Source organism: Malaclemys terrapin, chromosome 17 (genome assembly GCF_027887155.1).
Source record: "Malaclemys terrapin pileata isolate rMalTer1 chromosome 17, rMalTer1.hap1, whole genome shotgun sequence".
Taxonomy (NCBI): domain Eukaryota; kingdom Metazoa; phylum Chordata; order Testudines; family Emydidae; genus Malaclemys; species Malaclemys terrapin.
This window is the reverse complement of record NC_071521.1, coordinates 26,849,566-26,861,686: the sequence shown is the minus strand read 5'-3', so window position 1 is coordinate 26,861,686 and position 12,121 is coordinate 26,849,566. Positions and strand designations below refer to the sequence as shown.

At 57.5% G+C, this 12,121-nt stretch overlaps 1 long non-coding RNA gene and 1 pseudogene across 1 annotated transcript; one reads left to right on the top strand and one right to left on the bottom strand.

Annotated features, from left to right (window-relative positions):
* Window positions 1-775: 775 nt before the first annotated feature.
* Window positions 776-7,320, bottom strand: LOC128825041 (fibrinogen-like protein 1-like protein; annotated as a pseudogene).
* A 152-nt stretch (window positions 7,321-7,472) lies between these two features.
* LOC128825045 (uncharacterized) lies at window positions 7,473-9,549 on the top strand. Its single transcript, XR_008442582.1, has 2 exons — window positions 7,473-7,913; window positions 8,594-9,549. It is a non-coding gene; the product is annotated as an uncharacterized LOC128825045 (long non-coding RNA).
* The last annotated feature ends 2,572 nt before the right edge of the window (window positions 9,550-12,121 follow it).

Sequence of the window (12,121 nt, the reverse complement as noted above, 5' to 3'; positions counted from 1 at the left end):
CCACAAGTCATTTCTGTGCCTCTTCCCTGCTCCTTCTCAGCATTTGAACATCATTTGACTAGTGTGAACAAGAGTCTATACTGGGGAGAGCCCAGGGTGAGAGAGTCACTAGACCCTGGTTATACAGTGCTCTGTCACGGCTCTGAGGTGCAGTTAACTTCACTTGCTGCACAAGGAACCAGTCCCAGAATCTGAACCAATTGTCCATCAGCGAGTATTTGACTCCCTCTGTCCGGGATAGATGAATTGGGATTCTTGGCCCCTGCATTTGTGTTTCAAGCTTCACTCCGGCTCATCCCTTTTCAGCTGCCCTGTGCGCTCATCTCCTGCTCCTCACCCAGGAGCGCCACCAGCGTTTTTGCCGCCCTAGGCGGCGGAAGGTCCCGCCCCCTAAATGTCACCCCCGACAGAGGCGGCGGAAAGTCTCGCCCCCGAAATACTGCCGACGACCGGGGCGGCCTGTAACGATGCTGGTTCTGGTGGGACCCAACTGAGAGTGCCAATTCAGGACAAATAGCTCAAATGGCAGTTACAGCCCAAGGCTGGGGGTTTTCCACCTCTAAGGCAAACCAAACCAGCCAGACAGTGAAGTCTTGGGTCTCACCCCACTGGCTAACCACAAGTCACACAAGCAATTCCCTTAGACACTCCAGTTTCCCAGTATCACCACCAGTGCCACTTAGGGTGACCAGATCACCAAAGACAAATATCGGGACGCGGGGGGGGGGGGGCGGGGGTGTGACGTAAAAGGAAAAAGATATAGATGAGAGTTAGAATTGGTTAAATGGAATCAATTACATACAGTAATGGCACAGTTCTTGGTTCAGGCTTGCAGCAGCGATAGAATAAACTGCAGGTTCAAATCAAGTCTCTGGAACATCCCCAGCTGGGATGGGTCCTCAGTCCTTTGTTCAGAGCTTCAGTTTGTAGCAAAGTCCCTCCAGAGGTATGAAGCAGGATTGAAGACAAAATGGAGATGAGGCATCAGCCCTTTTATAGTCTTTTCCAGGTGTAAGAACACCTCTTTGTTCTTACTGTGGAAAATTACAGCAAAATGGAGTCTGGAGTCACATGGGCACGTTCCTGCATACTTTGCTGAGTTACAAGGCGTAACTGCCTTCTCTCCATGGGTCAGTTGTATAGCTGATGGTCCTTAATGGGCCATCAAGCAGGCCAGGCAGAGCTAACACCAACTTGTCTGGGATGTTTCCCAGAAGCATAGCGTAAGTTTGAAATACAGACAGTACAGAGCCAATATTCATAACTTCAACTACAAAATTGATACACACATATAGACAACATAATCATAACTAGTAAACCATAACCTTGTCATAGACACCTCATTTGACCCCCTTTATAGAAGATTTGGTGTCACTACCGGACCTTGGTTGCAACCATGTTCTATATGGTCCCAGATTATATAAAAAACATCACACGGCCGAAGATCCGGCTGCCGCAGTCGCCGCCCCCCAAAATGTTAGAGCCCTAGGCGACCGACTAGGTTGCCTAATGGGTTGTACCGGCCCTGTCCTCACCTGCCTGCTGGCCCTGACAGCCCCAGTCCTCACCACAGACACATGAAACCCGCCCATCTGAACGGGATTCATCCATGCAATCAGGAACTTCCACCCAAAGGAACTGAAGACAGGTGTGTCGTGTATCTGCTCCTCTATCCCTCACCCCTGTCCCTGGAGCGCTCCAGGATGCGACTGACGGGGTGGCTGGCTATTATGGAGGCACAAAGGTGTTGGGAGAAAATAATCAACAAGAACTTGTGCTGAAAATGCAAACCTAAGCTGGAAATCTGTGCAGGGCTGGGCTCAGCGAAAATGATCTTTTGAGCTGCTCTTATTAACCGTGGTCCTGTATTTCCTGGTTTGTATCAGACCCAGAAGCAGCAGTAGCATGAGGCTTTCTCCCAGGATTTCCATTAAGGCCAAACCCCAGATACGTCCGTAATTGGTGAGAAGGGCTGACTTTACAAGGGGAGAGGGATAGCTCAGTGGTTTGAACATTGGCCTGCTAAACCCAGGGTTGTGAGTTGAATCCTTGAGGGAGCCATTTAGGGATCTGGGGCAAAAATCTGTCTGGGGATTGGCCCTGCTTTGATCAGGGGGTGGGACTAGATGTCCTCCTGAGGTCCCTTCCAATCCTGATATTCTATGATAAGATTTCCAGACCACCCACATCCTACTTATCTTGAGACAAGTACCAACAGTTTGGACGCCTGTCCCAGCTGAACCTCTGCACTATGGAAATTCAGCACCGGTAGGGCTTCCAGCTTCCCTCCCCCTGAAAAAATCCCTCTTTCCAAACCTGCCCCCCAAACTCTCCCCTACGCACGCTCTCCATGCAGGCTCTGTCAGGAAGGCCAATTGGACAGGGCCTTGTGTCCTGGGGATGCACTGAAGGGCTATGGTCAGGAGGGGAATGGAAAGATGCAGTTTTGGGGGGGGGCAACACCCCTTCACATTCCCCCCATCTTAACCCCTGCCAGTGGACCAGCCAGGACTACATCTTGGGAGGAGCATAGAGGGCTTTTGGGCCAGGTGCTGGCTAAAGAGGCTTGGAACTGAGGGCAGGGAGGCTAATCCCTGCTGTTGGTTCCTGCTGTATTTGGAGAAGCAGGACTCTGTATGTTCCTTGTCAATAAACAACACATCAAAAAATTACCAGACTCCACTGCCAATTTCTGCTCCCCACTGGAACATCCCCAGGGCCCCAAACTTTGACTAGCCCCTTGGGTTGAAGAGGGACACCAATATCTTTATTGTGTGGTTTCGTTGCACGTCTATCTAATCTCAGTGGTTTATCAGCAACTAATTACTGTTGCAATGTTTTCTTATGTAATAACCATATTTATTAAAAACACAGAGGGCAGGTTTTTGAACCCAAACTCACCACTGCTAATACATGCAGGATTCAGATGTAAAGTCCTGGCTTTGAGTCATCCCCCATTTAAATGCTCAATGACAGTTGCTAGAAATCCAGTGTCATGATTCATTGATCACTAATGCCAAGGGGCAGTGGCAGGGCTGGGAGAAGCAGAGGTGAATGTGGGTCTAAAGTCGTAGTGAGTGACATGGCTTCCAGCGAGGCAGAGTGGAAGTGGGGGTCCAGTTATACACACCAATCACACTCTTCGTGTCATTCGAACGCACCGGCGGGGTCAGCTCTCAGCATTTATTCCAGGGGATTTACCGTGCAGAAGCCAACAGGAAGGGAGTGAGCAGAGTGGAGGCATTGCAGGGACTGCACTGATTAGGTGGGGGATGGCACTCCGTGTCTGATCTAATATTGTCTCCCCTTCTCAGTGGCGCGGGCTCCCAAGGAGGATGGGCTCCTCCTTCCGGACCCAGCACACGTCTGTTGGCTTAACCAGGATGAGGGAAGACTTGCACTCCCCACTCTTACAGAACCCTGCCCAGTAGATGTAGCCTTTCCCATTGAGCAGGACGTTCTGACACTTGTCGTACCACCAGCCTCCATAGCTACTAGCACAATTCCCACTGGCCTGGTCCTGATCCTTGTCACTTGTGCTGAACTTCATGTTGTCGTGTATGCTCCCCCAGGCCGGAGTGGTAGGTGGTGAGATAGTCCTCGCCGTCCCCAGAGTACCTGCCCAGCCTCAGCGGGTACCCGCTGGGCTCATCCTCGACACTGAAGATGTCGTACTCTGCGTAGCGGGTGTTGTTGGATTTGTCCTCCACCACAAAGTGGACCTTGTAGGTGTTCTGCCGCGTGAGCAGGGACAGGTACTCGTTGCCCAGCCAGTAATCCTGCTGCATGTTCCCAAAGTCGTACTTGTAGGTGCTCCAGGACTCCTTCCAGGTGATCTCTGTGTTGTAAGTTGTAAAAACATAGACAACGGTCCAGTCTTTGCCTTCGGTGTCCATGTCACACCACACCACTCGAGGGGGAGAGCCAGCCGGCTGGATGACATGGACCCCGCTAGGGCTGTCCCTGGGAATGTTGCTGCAGTCTTTGGGGAACCCTGAAATGCCACGAACATCAGGTTAAGGGGGCAGGTGGGGCGGGGGGGAGAGAGAGCGCTAGCTAGCTCGATCAAATCAGCCTGGGGTAACTGGAGGCTGGGTTTTTAGAGGCAGGTCCTGTGTATTTCACAATACTACAGCCACAGAATCCGCCCCGGCCATTCCTGGCCACAGAATCCGGCTCCAGATCTTACACTTTCATTTTACCAATAAAATAAAATAAGAATCGTTTCTTGCTCTGCTGGTTTTGAAAAAACCTTGAAGAGATGAATCAAGTGTAAACCAAGGCTCTGTATACTTCCTGAGTCTGTACTGCTGAAGAAATCGTTTGGGGAGGGTGGGGGAGACGCTGCCAGATCCATCTCAGGGAATGTTAATTATGAAACCCATCGGTGATAATTTAAATGGGAGTTTTCAAAGAGCCTAAGGGAGTTTGACAGCCGACTGTGATTGGAATTCAGTGGGATTTAGGCACTCAACTCCCTGTGGCGCCTTTGAAACTTCCAGACATCCTATCGAGGGGCTTGTCTTTGGGGTGGAAACTGCCCCTCCCCTCCCCAGGGTCCTCCCTCGAGCCTGAGCCCCCCAGCTCCCCTACCCCCCAGACAATCCCCCTGTGTGCCCCTCCCCCATAGCTGAGCCGAGGGGGAGGAGCTGCTGAGCACTGCAGGGGGCAGGGGCTCAGAGCCACCTCTGGAGCTGGTTCGGCCCCTGGCCTGCCTGGGCAAGCCATTGAGCAGCTCCCAGAGCCGCTGGAGGTGTGGGGAGAAGGGAATGAAAACCCCTGACAAGGAGGAACTGGCTCTCCCTGCTGCCTGGACTCTGGGGGCAAGGCTTCTAGGCATGAGCGAGAGATCCCCAGCTGTTAGCCGGGGCTAGCCCTAGTATAGGAGTTGGTGAGATGGAAGGGTAGAACTCCCAGCCAATTTCGGGGCGGTGCCTGGTTCCCACACGCTGCCCTGCGGTGGGCACCAGCGCTCTTCAGTCACTGCCGGGGGCTTGGCAGCCGTTACCGGAGAAAGGGATAACGAAGCTGTGTAAAGCAAACAGCCAGTCGAGCAGCACCTCCCGCACCCCGGCGGGCCCATTCCCAGGCACTGGAGGCCTGCAAATGGGAGTAGTGGGCTCACTAACGCAGGCCGGCCTTGCGATCCCTTCGGAGAACTCAGCGTTTCTTTGGGCCCAGCGCTGGCAGGGGGGCTGGAAGGTGCATTCAGTGGATAAGTGGATCTAGGGGTGACCCCGGCATGGGGGAGAGGAGCAGAATCAGGCCCACGATGCCCTGATCTCGGATATGGCAGATGATAGAAGCTCTCCGACGGGTTCTCTACTCACCCCTCTCGACCTTCTTGTGGGCCAGGGCCCCGTTGCCCTGCACGGGGACTACGCAAAGGAGCGCCATCATGGACAGCGCAGACAGAAGTAGGAGAGAGCTGGACTGGAACCCTGCAGGGGACAGAAACCACTGGACATGAGACTAGGAGAGAGTTTCACAAGTGCCTAAATCCCACTAGAAGTCACTGGGATTTAGGCACTTAAGTGACTTAGCCACTCTTGAAAATGTTACCCTTAGACGCTAAGGCCAGAGTTTTCAGAGGGCTCAACTACTGGGCCAGATTTTCAGAAGAGCTCAGCTCCCAGGTAGGCACCGCAGGACATGGCTGGATGTTCAAAGGGGCTCAGCATGGAGGGGGTGGGCCCAAGTCTCTGGAGACAGGGTGAAGCCCACCATTCACCTCTCCCCCAGCCCGGCCACTGTCTCCGTCTCTGCAGCCGGCCCGATTAGCACACAGCTGGGACCCAGCTGCATGGTAAAAACCATTCAAAGATTGCAGCTCCGATGGCCTGGCTCCCGGGTCCCGGGCGGGTCAGGGCCGGCTGGAGCGCTCCCTGTGGTGGGGAAGGAGCTGCCGCCTCTCTCCCCGCGCTGCACCGCTGCAAGGGGAGTGCTGCTCGGAGCAACCCCCTCTGTCCCAGCTCCCCCCGTCCACAGTCACTACCACCAGCCGGAGGGCAGTGCCCGCTCACCCACACAGAGACAGCAGCTGGGCAGCCTCCGGCAGGGCTCTGCCCCCCTCAGATGAGCGCCAGGTGAGAGGGGCCCAGGGCACAGAGCTGCTGTGTGCCCCACGCCAGGCATGCTGCCCCCTGCACTGCAGCCCAGCAGCCCAGAGGGGGACACGCTGCTGACACTGCAGCTGTTCTGTGGGCCCAGCTCAGGCCAGGCTTAAAGTGGGCAGAGTCGTCAGGGGCCACAGTCCTGGCCCAAAAGAGTTCAAAATGGAGCCGGGTCCCTGAGGGGTGCACTGTAAGCGCTGCCCTAGCAAGGGCCTGGCCATTTATTTCATGGCAGGCAAAGGGTTAACGCTTTAAAGGAAAAGGATTTCAGTGAGTCTGACAAGCCAGAACTACAATGTTTGGAACTGAAGTGAAATAACAATCTGGAGTCACTCATCCTTGAAAACACGCCTCCCCTTCTCCTGACGCCCCAGAGGAGCGGGGACGCTGCCAGCTAGCAGCCGTTCACACACTGTAATAGTCTAAGACACAGAGGGCCTGAGTTCGAGCTGTGACCTTGGAAAACTCATTACACTGCACCATACCTCAGTTTCCCCATTTTTAAAACATGGTTTATGCTAGTTCCTTTGTGTTCTAAAGTACTTTGGCCCCAATGCCCAAAGGTACCTGGGGCAGGGCGGGAGGATTCCTGCCTAGGGTCCAGCAGAGCGCTGGGCAGGGGATCCCCGCCAGGCTCCTGGTACCCCCTGGCCCCAGGGGCACTCTTTACCCACCAGGAGGCACTGCCAGACTCCTAGCTAGCCAGGCTCATGCTGCAGCATGCACTTGCTGGGGGAAATGCTGCTCCGTTTCAAAGGAAAAGCAGCATGTACCTCACTGCGCCCCCGGCCCTTGTGCCTCGGCCAGGCAGGGTCGGGAAAGCAGAGGATGAACCAGGGCTCCCCTCCCCCTTGTGCACCTGCCCGGGCTGAGGGACGGCACTGAGAGGAGTGCAGGCTGCCCCTCTCTATGCGGTAGTTACTGCGTCTGTCTGGGCACGTTCCTTCCTGTGCCCGGGCACTCAGGGCACATGGTGTCCCACAGGGGCCACATAGCATGCCCTGCCACTGCACCTCCCCCACGTGCCCACACCGCCTGGGGCCCTGGGGCCCACCACAAGGCTCTGGCCCTACATCTCCAGGCTGTGTGAAATACTGGGCATTTCAATAAAACTCACCCATCCCGACCCTGCAGATGAGCGGGTGAGTTAGCAACCTGAAGCGTCCCACTTCTACATCAGAAACCAGAGCCGGGGCTCCATGCCTTTATGGGGAAAGCGCCACTCCACACCCAGCTTATCTTGCTTTCTCAACCGCTGGCCTCAAGCCTGGCCTGTGGGCAGGGAGGGAGCCCCCACCGTAACGTCTGCCTATTCTTTATTTACCGCAGATACCAGATTTCTTGGGCTCCCTCCCTCCTCGCCGAGAATGCCAACGTTTCTGAAGCCGGGCAGGTTTGAGCCAGGGATTTAATTTCTCAGTGGGACTCTGCGGCATTACCGTACCATCGGCCTTCCAGACGAAGGACGCACTAAATGGAGAGGATCAAGCCAGAGGAGATGGCAGGAACGGGGGTTGTGCAGAACGTGATGGGAGTGTAACGCTTGTGCCAGGTGGTATTGGCAGTGACAAGGATGAGAATCAGGATCTCGGGGTTCCTCTTAGCATTGCAAAGCAGAACCAGCTGGAGCGCCCTCCCAGAAATCTGGGAAACTGACCAGCACGCCCCTAACAGGCAGCTGTTCCCCCGTCGCGAGCGTTGAGTCTGTGTCGAACACACAAGAACTTTTATTTAGAGGAGAAAGAATCGCAGCATGAACTGAGGAAACCACCACAAGAGTGACTCAGCAGTATGTGAACTGTGAGTGAAACGCCCGCCCTACAATCCATTGGGCAGCAGCCCCTTGCCTCAGTTTCCCAGCTTGGGGTGAGAGAGTCCAATGGACGAATGTCCCTTTGGCACACTCCTCCCATTTTCCCTCTGCTATCCCCTCACCCGGTTTATGGGCCTAGCTCAGCAGAGTTTGAGAGTTCAGGGGGTATTCGGGGGGGGTCGCCTCCTGCCCCAGGGAGAGAAGGGATGGGCCAGGGATGCCTCTGCCTCTGCTCTGCACCGCTGCTGCTCCATGCTGCCGTCTCTGCCTGGAGCTGCGATGCCATGCTGTGAGGGGCCTCCAGCCCGGAGTGAGTCCAGTTCTTAGTGACTTCCCTGGCTAGGGGGAACCTCGCTGCTGCTCCCCCCCGTACTGTCTTTCACCACAGCACCGGCTCTATGGTGCCCACGGAAACTGTTTCACAGTGTTTTCAGCTCTAGGGATCACTGAGAAGAAACCAGGACTTCCAGCTGAGTCCAGTCAGCTCTGTCTTTAAGCACTGGGCAGACCCAACATTTTGTAGGCGCCTTTCACCAAACCCACACACCCGGTGGGAACCCCTCTCCCCACCCCCCTCGGACTTCCAGTTCCATTTAGTATCACCAACCCCTGCTTAGCACGTGGGGTTACAGACACTGAACCCCCGCTCCCTCCATTGTCCCGACAGGTCACGGCCGGGTGAGGAGATACCTGAGTGGGATGGGCTGGAGTGAGACTGCGCTGCTGCTATATCTGTCCCACAGAGAAGAGGATCAAACTGGATTCATTCAGCGACTGTCAAGGCAGCTGCTCTCTGTGTCCCAGCTCTCTGGCTGGGATACAGGGGGCAGGAACTGGTGCATTAGAGGGAACAGCTCCACGTCCGTATAGTTCTGGAAAAGAGCACCCAGGCGGTTCACCCGCATGCACGCTTCTCGACCCTGCAACCTGCCAGCACCTGGCACGCGCCATCCAAATGTGCAACAAAGGACACGAGATGGGACCTGTTTATTTTGTTCCACGTGGCAGGAGTTTGCTTAGTGTGATGTGCTCCAGTCTGCTCATTTGGGGACCAGGTTTTGGGATGAGGGGGAGTTTGTGCTGTCACGCAAACAACGAATGAATCTCCCACATGCAATTCATGCTACCTCCTCCCCTCCGCCCGCACACCCCGAATGCCAGCTGCAGCCGGCCCCATAAGTCCGGCTGCCCCAACAAACTGGTAAAGCAGCTTCCAGTGGATTCTGGCTGATTCTGGCTACGCATCTGTGACGAACTGGGACTGTTCTTACTGTGGTCTTTGAATGCTGACAGGGGAGTGTGGCTGGGATAGTCTGCATTGGGGGATGGGAGACTGACTGGAGAATACCTGAGCATGTAACATGAGAACCCAGGAAGGGGTTAGAGGCCAGGTGACACCTTTGCCCGGGAAACTGAACAAAGGCTGTGGGAGGGGTCGCTGAAGGGAGAGTTTCAGGAGCTGGCTGGTGGAATGGCTGGGAGGCAGACAGGGCTCTGACCTCCCAAGGGGGCTGGGGTGCCCGAGGACCCCAAGACGGACCTAACTGAGGGGGTCCTGTTTTCTGTGCCTGCAGGACCTGTCTTGAACTGTGTCCCTGTCGTCTAAATAAACCTTCTGCTTTACTGGCTGGCTGAGAGTCATGGTGAATCGCAGGAAGCCGGGGGTGCAGGACCCTGAGTCCCCCCACACTCCGTGACAGGATCACCCCCATCAGCTGGGCGTGCTGGGCCGACCCCATGCACAACAGGGGCAGCAGCGCGGCCGCCCTCACGCTCTGATTGTGACTCGGGATTGTGGGGGCTTCTCACCTGTCCCATGGAAACGTGGCCAAATGCGCCAATTGTCCCTTCATCAAAATGGCGCCATCTCCCACTGCTGCCAGCGGGGCTGAGGCCTGCGCGAGGGCCGCCCCGTCCCCACGCTCTGTCTGCATGTGGCAGGCAGGCTGCCCTCCTGACGCTGGCTGCCACCTCCCGCTGGGCTCCAGGAGGCTGAAGCCGAGCCCACAGGCAGACTGGCTGAGGCCATGGTTCAGGGCCTGGACAGCGCATGGGGACTGTGAGGGGATGTGGGGGGAAGGCTGAGCGGGTTGCAGGGGGGGTGTGGGGGCATGGATAGGGGGCAGGCTGAGGGGGACAGAGGGATATGGGCATGAGGGAGACAGAGTGTGCAGGGGGAACGCTGACAGGGGTAGTGGGTGTGGGGGGCAGGGAGAAGGCTGAGGGGGCCAGGGAGTATGGGGGGCAGGGGGAAGGCTGAGGGGGCCAGGGAGTGTGGGGGGCAGCGGGAAGGCTGAGGGGGGCATGGGGATGGGGCAGAGGGGAGGCTGAGGGGGTTGGAGGTGATCATGTGGGATATAAGAGCGGCTGAGGGAGGTGCAGGGGCATGTGGGGGCAGGGGGCAGAAGAATGTGGGGGAAGGTTAAGGGGGAGCTGAGGGAGGCTGAGGGGGGTACAGGGGGATGGGGACAGGAAGGAGGCTAAGGGAGGCAGGAGGGAGGCTCAGGGAGATGTGGGGGGCAGGGGAGAGGCTAGGGTTTGTGCGCAGAGGACAGTGCTGGGGCTGGCAGATGGGGGGATCATGGCAGCTCTTCCAGCCAGGGAGGTGGGGTGGCCTTCCTCTCCCAGCAGCCAGGGCTGGGCCGTGCTGCAACGTTCCCAACTCTCAGGCAGGGCTGGCTCTAATTTTTTTGCCGCCCCAAGCAAAAAAAAAGTGTGCCGCCCTCCATAGCGGCGCCATAACACACGCCCTCAGCACCGCGACGCCACCCCACCCCCGCGAAGCGCTGCGTAGCCGAACACACCCCCTGCCCCCCCGTGAAGCGCCGCCAAACACAACCACCTCCCGCGGAGCGCCGCCGAACACCCACCCCCCCAGAGCGCTGCCGAACACACCCTACCCCCGCGGAGCGCCACACCGCCGAACCCCCCACCCCCCGCGAAGTGCCGCACCGCCGAACCCCTCAGCCCCCCGAGGAGCGCCACACATCCAAACACCCCCCCCCCACAGAGCGCCGCCAAACACCCACCCCCCGCGGAGCGCCGCGGAGCCGAACACCACCCCCCGGGGAGCGCCGCCCTCGAACCCCCCCACTGAGCGCCACCAAACACTCCCCCCCCCCCCCGCGGAGCGCAGCGCCGTGCTGCTGAACCCTCCCACCGCCACAGATATCTCCCACTGAGCGCCGCGCCGCCAAACACCCCACCGCCGAGCCGCGCTGCCAAACAGCGCCCCCGCCCCCGCGGATGCCCCGCCGTGCCGCCACCCTCCACCCCGGAGCACTGCTGCCGAATCCCACCCCCCAGTGTCCCCTACACGCCCAGCCGACGAAACAAAAACAACCCACCCCACCCCGAGCGAACAAACTCCCCCCCCCAAAAAAAACCCACCACCCCAAGATTGGCCGCCCCTTACCAGATGCCACCCCAACCACGTGCTTGGTCGGCTGGTGCCTGGAGCCGGCCCTGCTTTCAGGGGCTGAGTGCGAGTCCCGGGCTTTGGGCACCAATAGGAGGAGCTGCCGTGATAGTGGGAGAAGCTCCTCTGACGCCGTGATGTTCAGGGCTGGGCCTGAGGACAAAGCTCTGTGCGAGAGCTCCGGGGCTGAGGGCACAGACCTGCCCTGCTCTCCCCGCGTGTCTGACCCCATAGCAGAGAGGGTGCCAGGGCAGGGCACGGGGGACCTCAGCAGAGGAGAGGGCGGCGGGAGGCAGAGGAGTGTTGCTGCTGGGTGCAGACAGTACCAGGCAGTGGCTGGCAGTTCCCCTGCCTTACGGGGAGGAGAGGGGAAGTGGAGTCTCCATCGGAGCAGCCAGCAGGAGCCGGGCATTACAGGCTGACTTTTCTACCTGGGATGATCACACCCGTTGGCCGGGGAGTCAAAAGCCGGATGTAAAAACATGCTCTGATTTGTTTTCTTTTTAGAAGAAGGAACCCACCAGCCTCACTGTTCCTTCTCCCCCCTCTGGTGAATACTGGGTCAGCCGCACAGACAAGCCAGTCTGGTGCCTTGCTTCAGGGCTCAGTTTCTTCTTCAGCTGAGGAGAAAGGAACCATGGAACAGCAACGTAACGTCACAGTCCCGTTCCCCACCTGTCCTGTGGGGTCTTCTGGCCTTTAGAGCTACTGGTCAGGGCCTCCCCCAGTCTGCGGGGGGCCACAGGGCCTGCTGGCCTCCTCGCAGCCTCTGCTGAG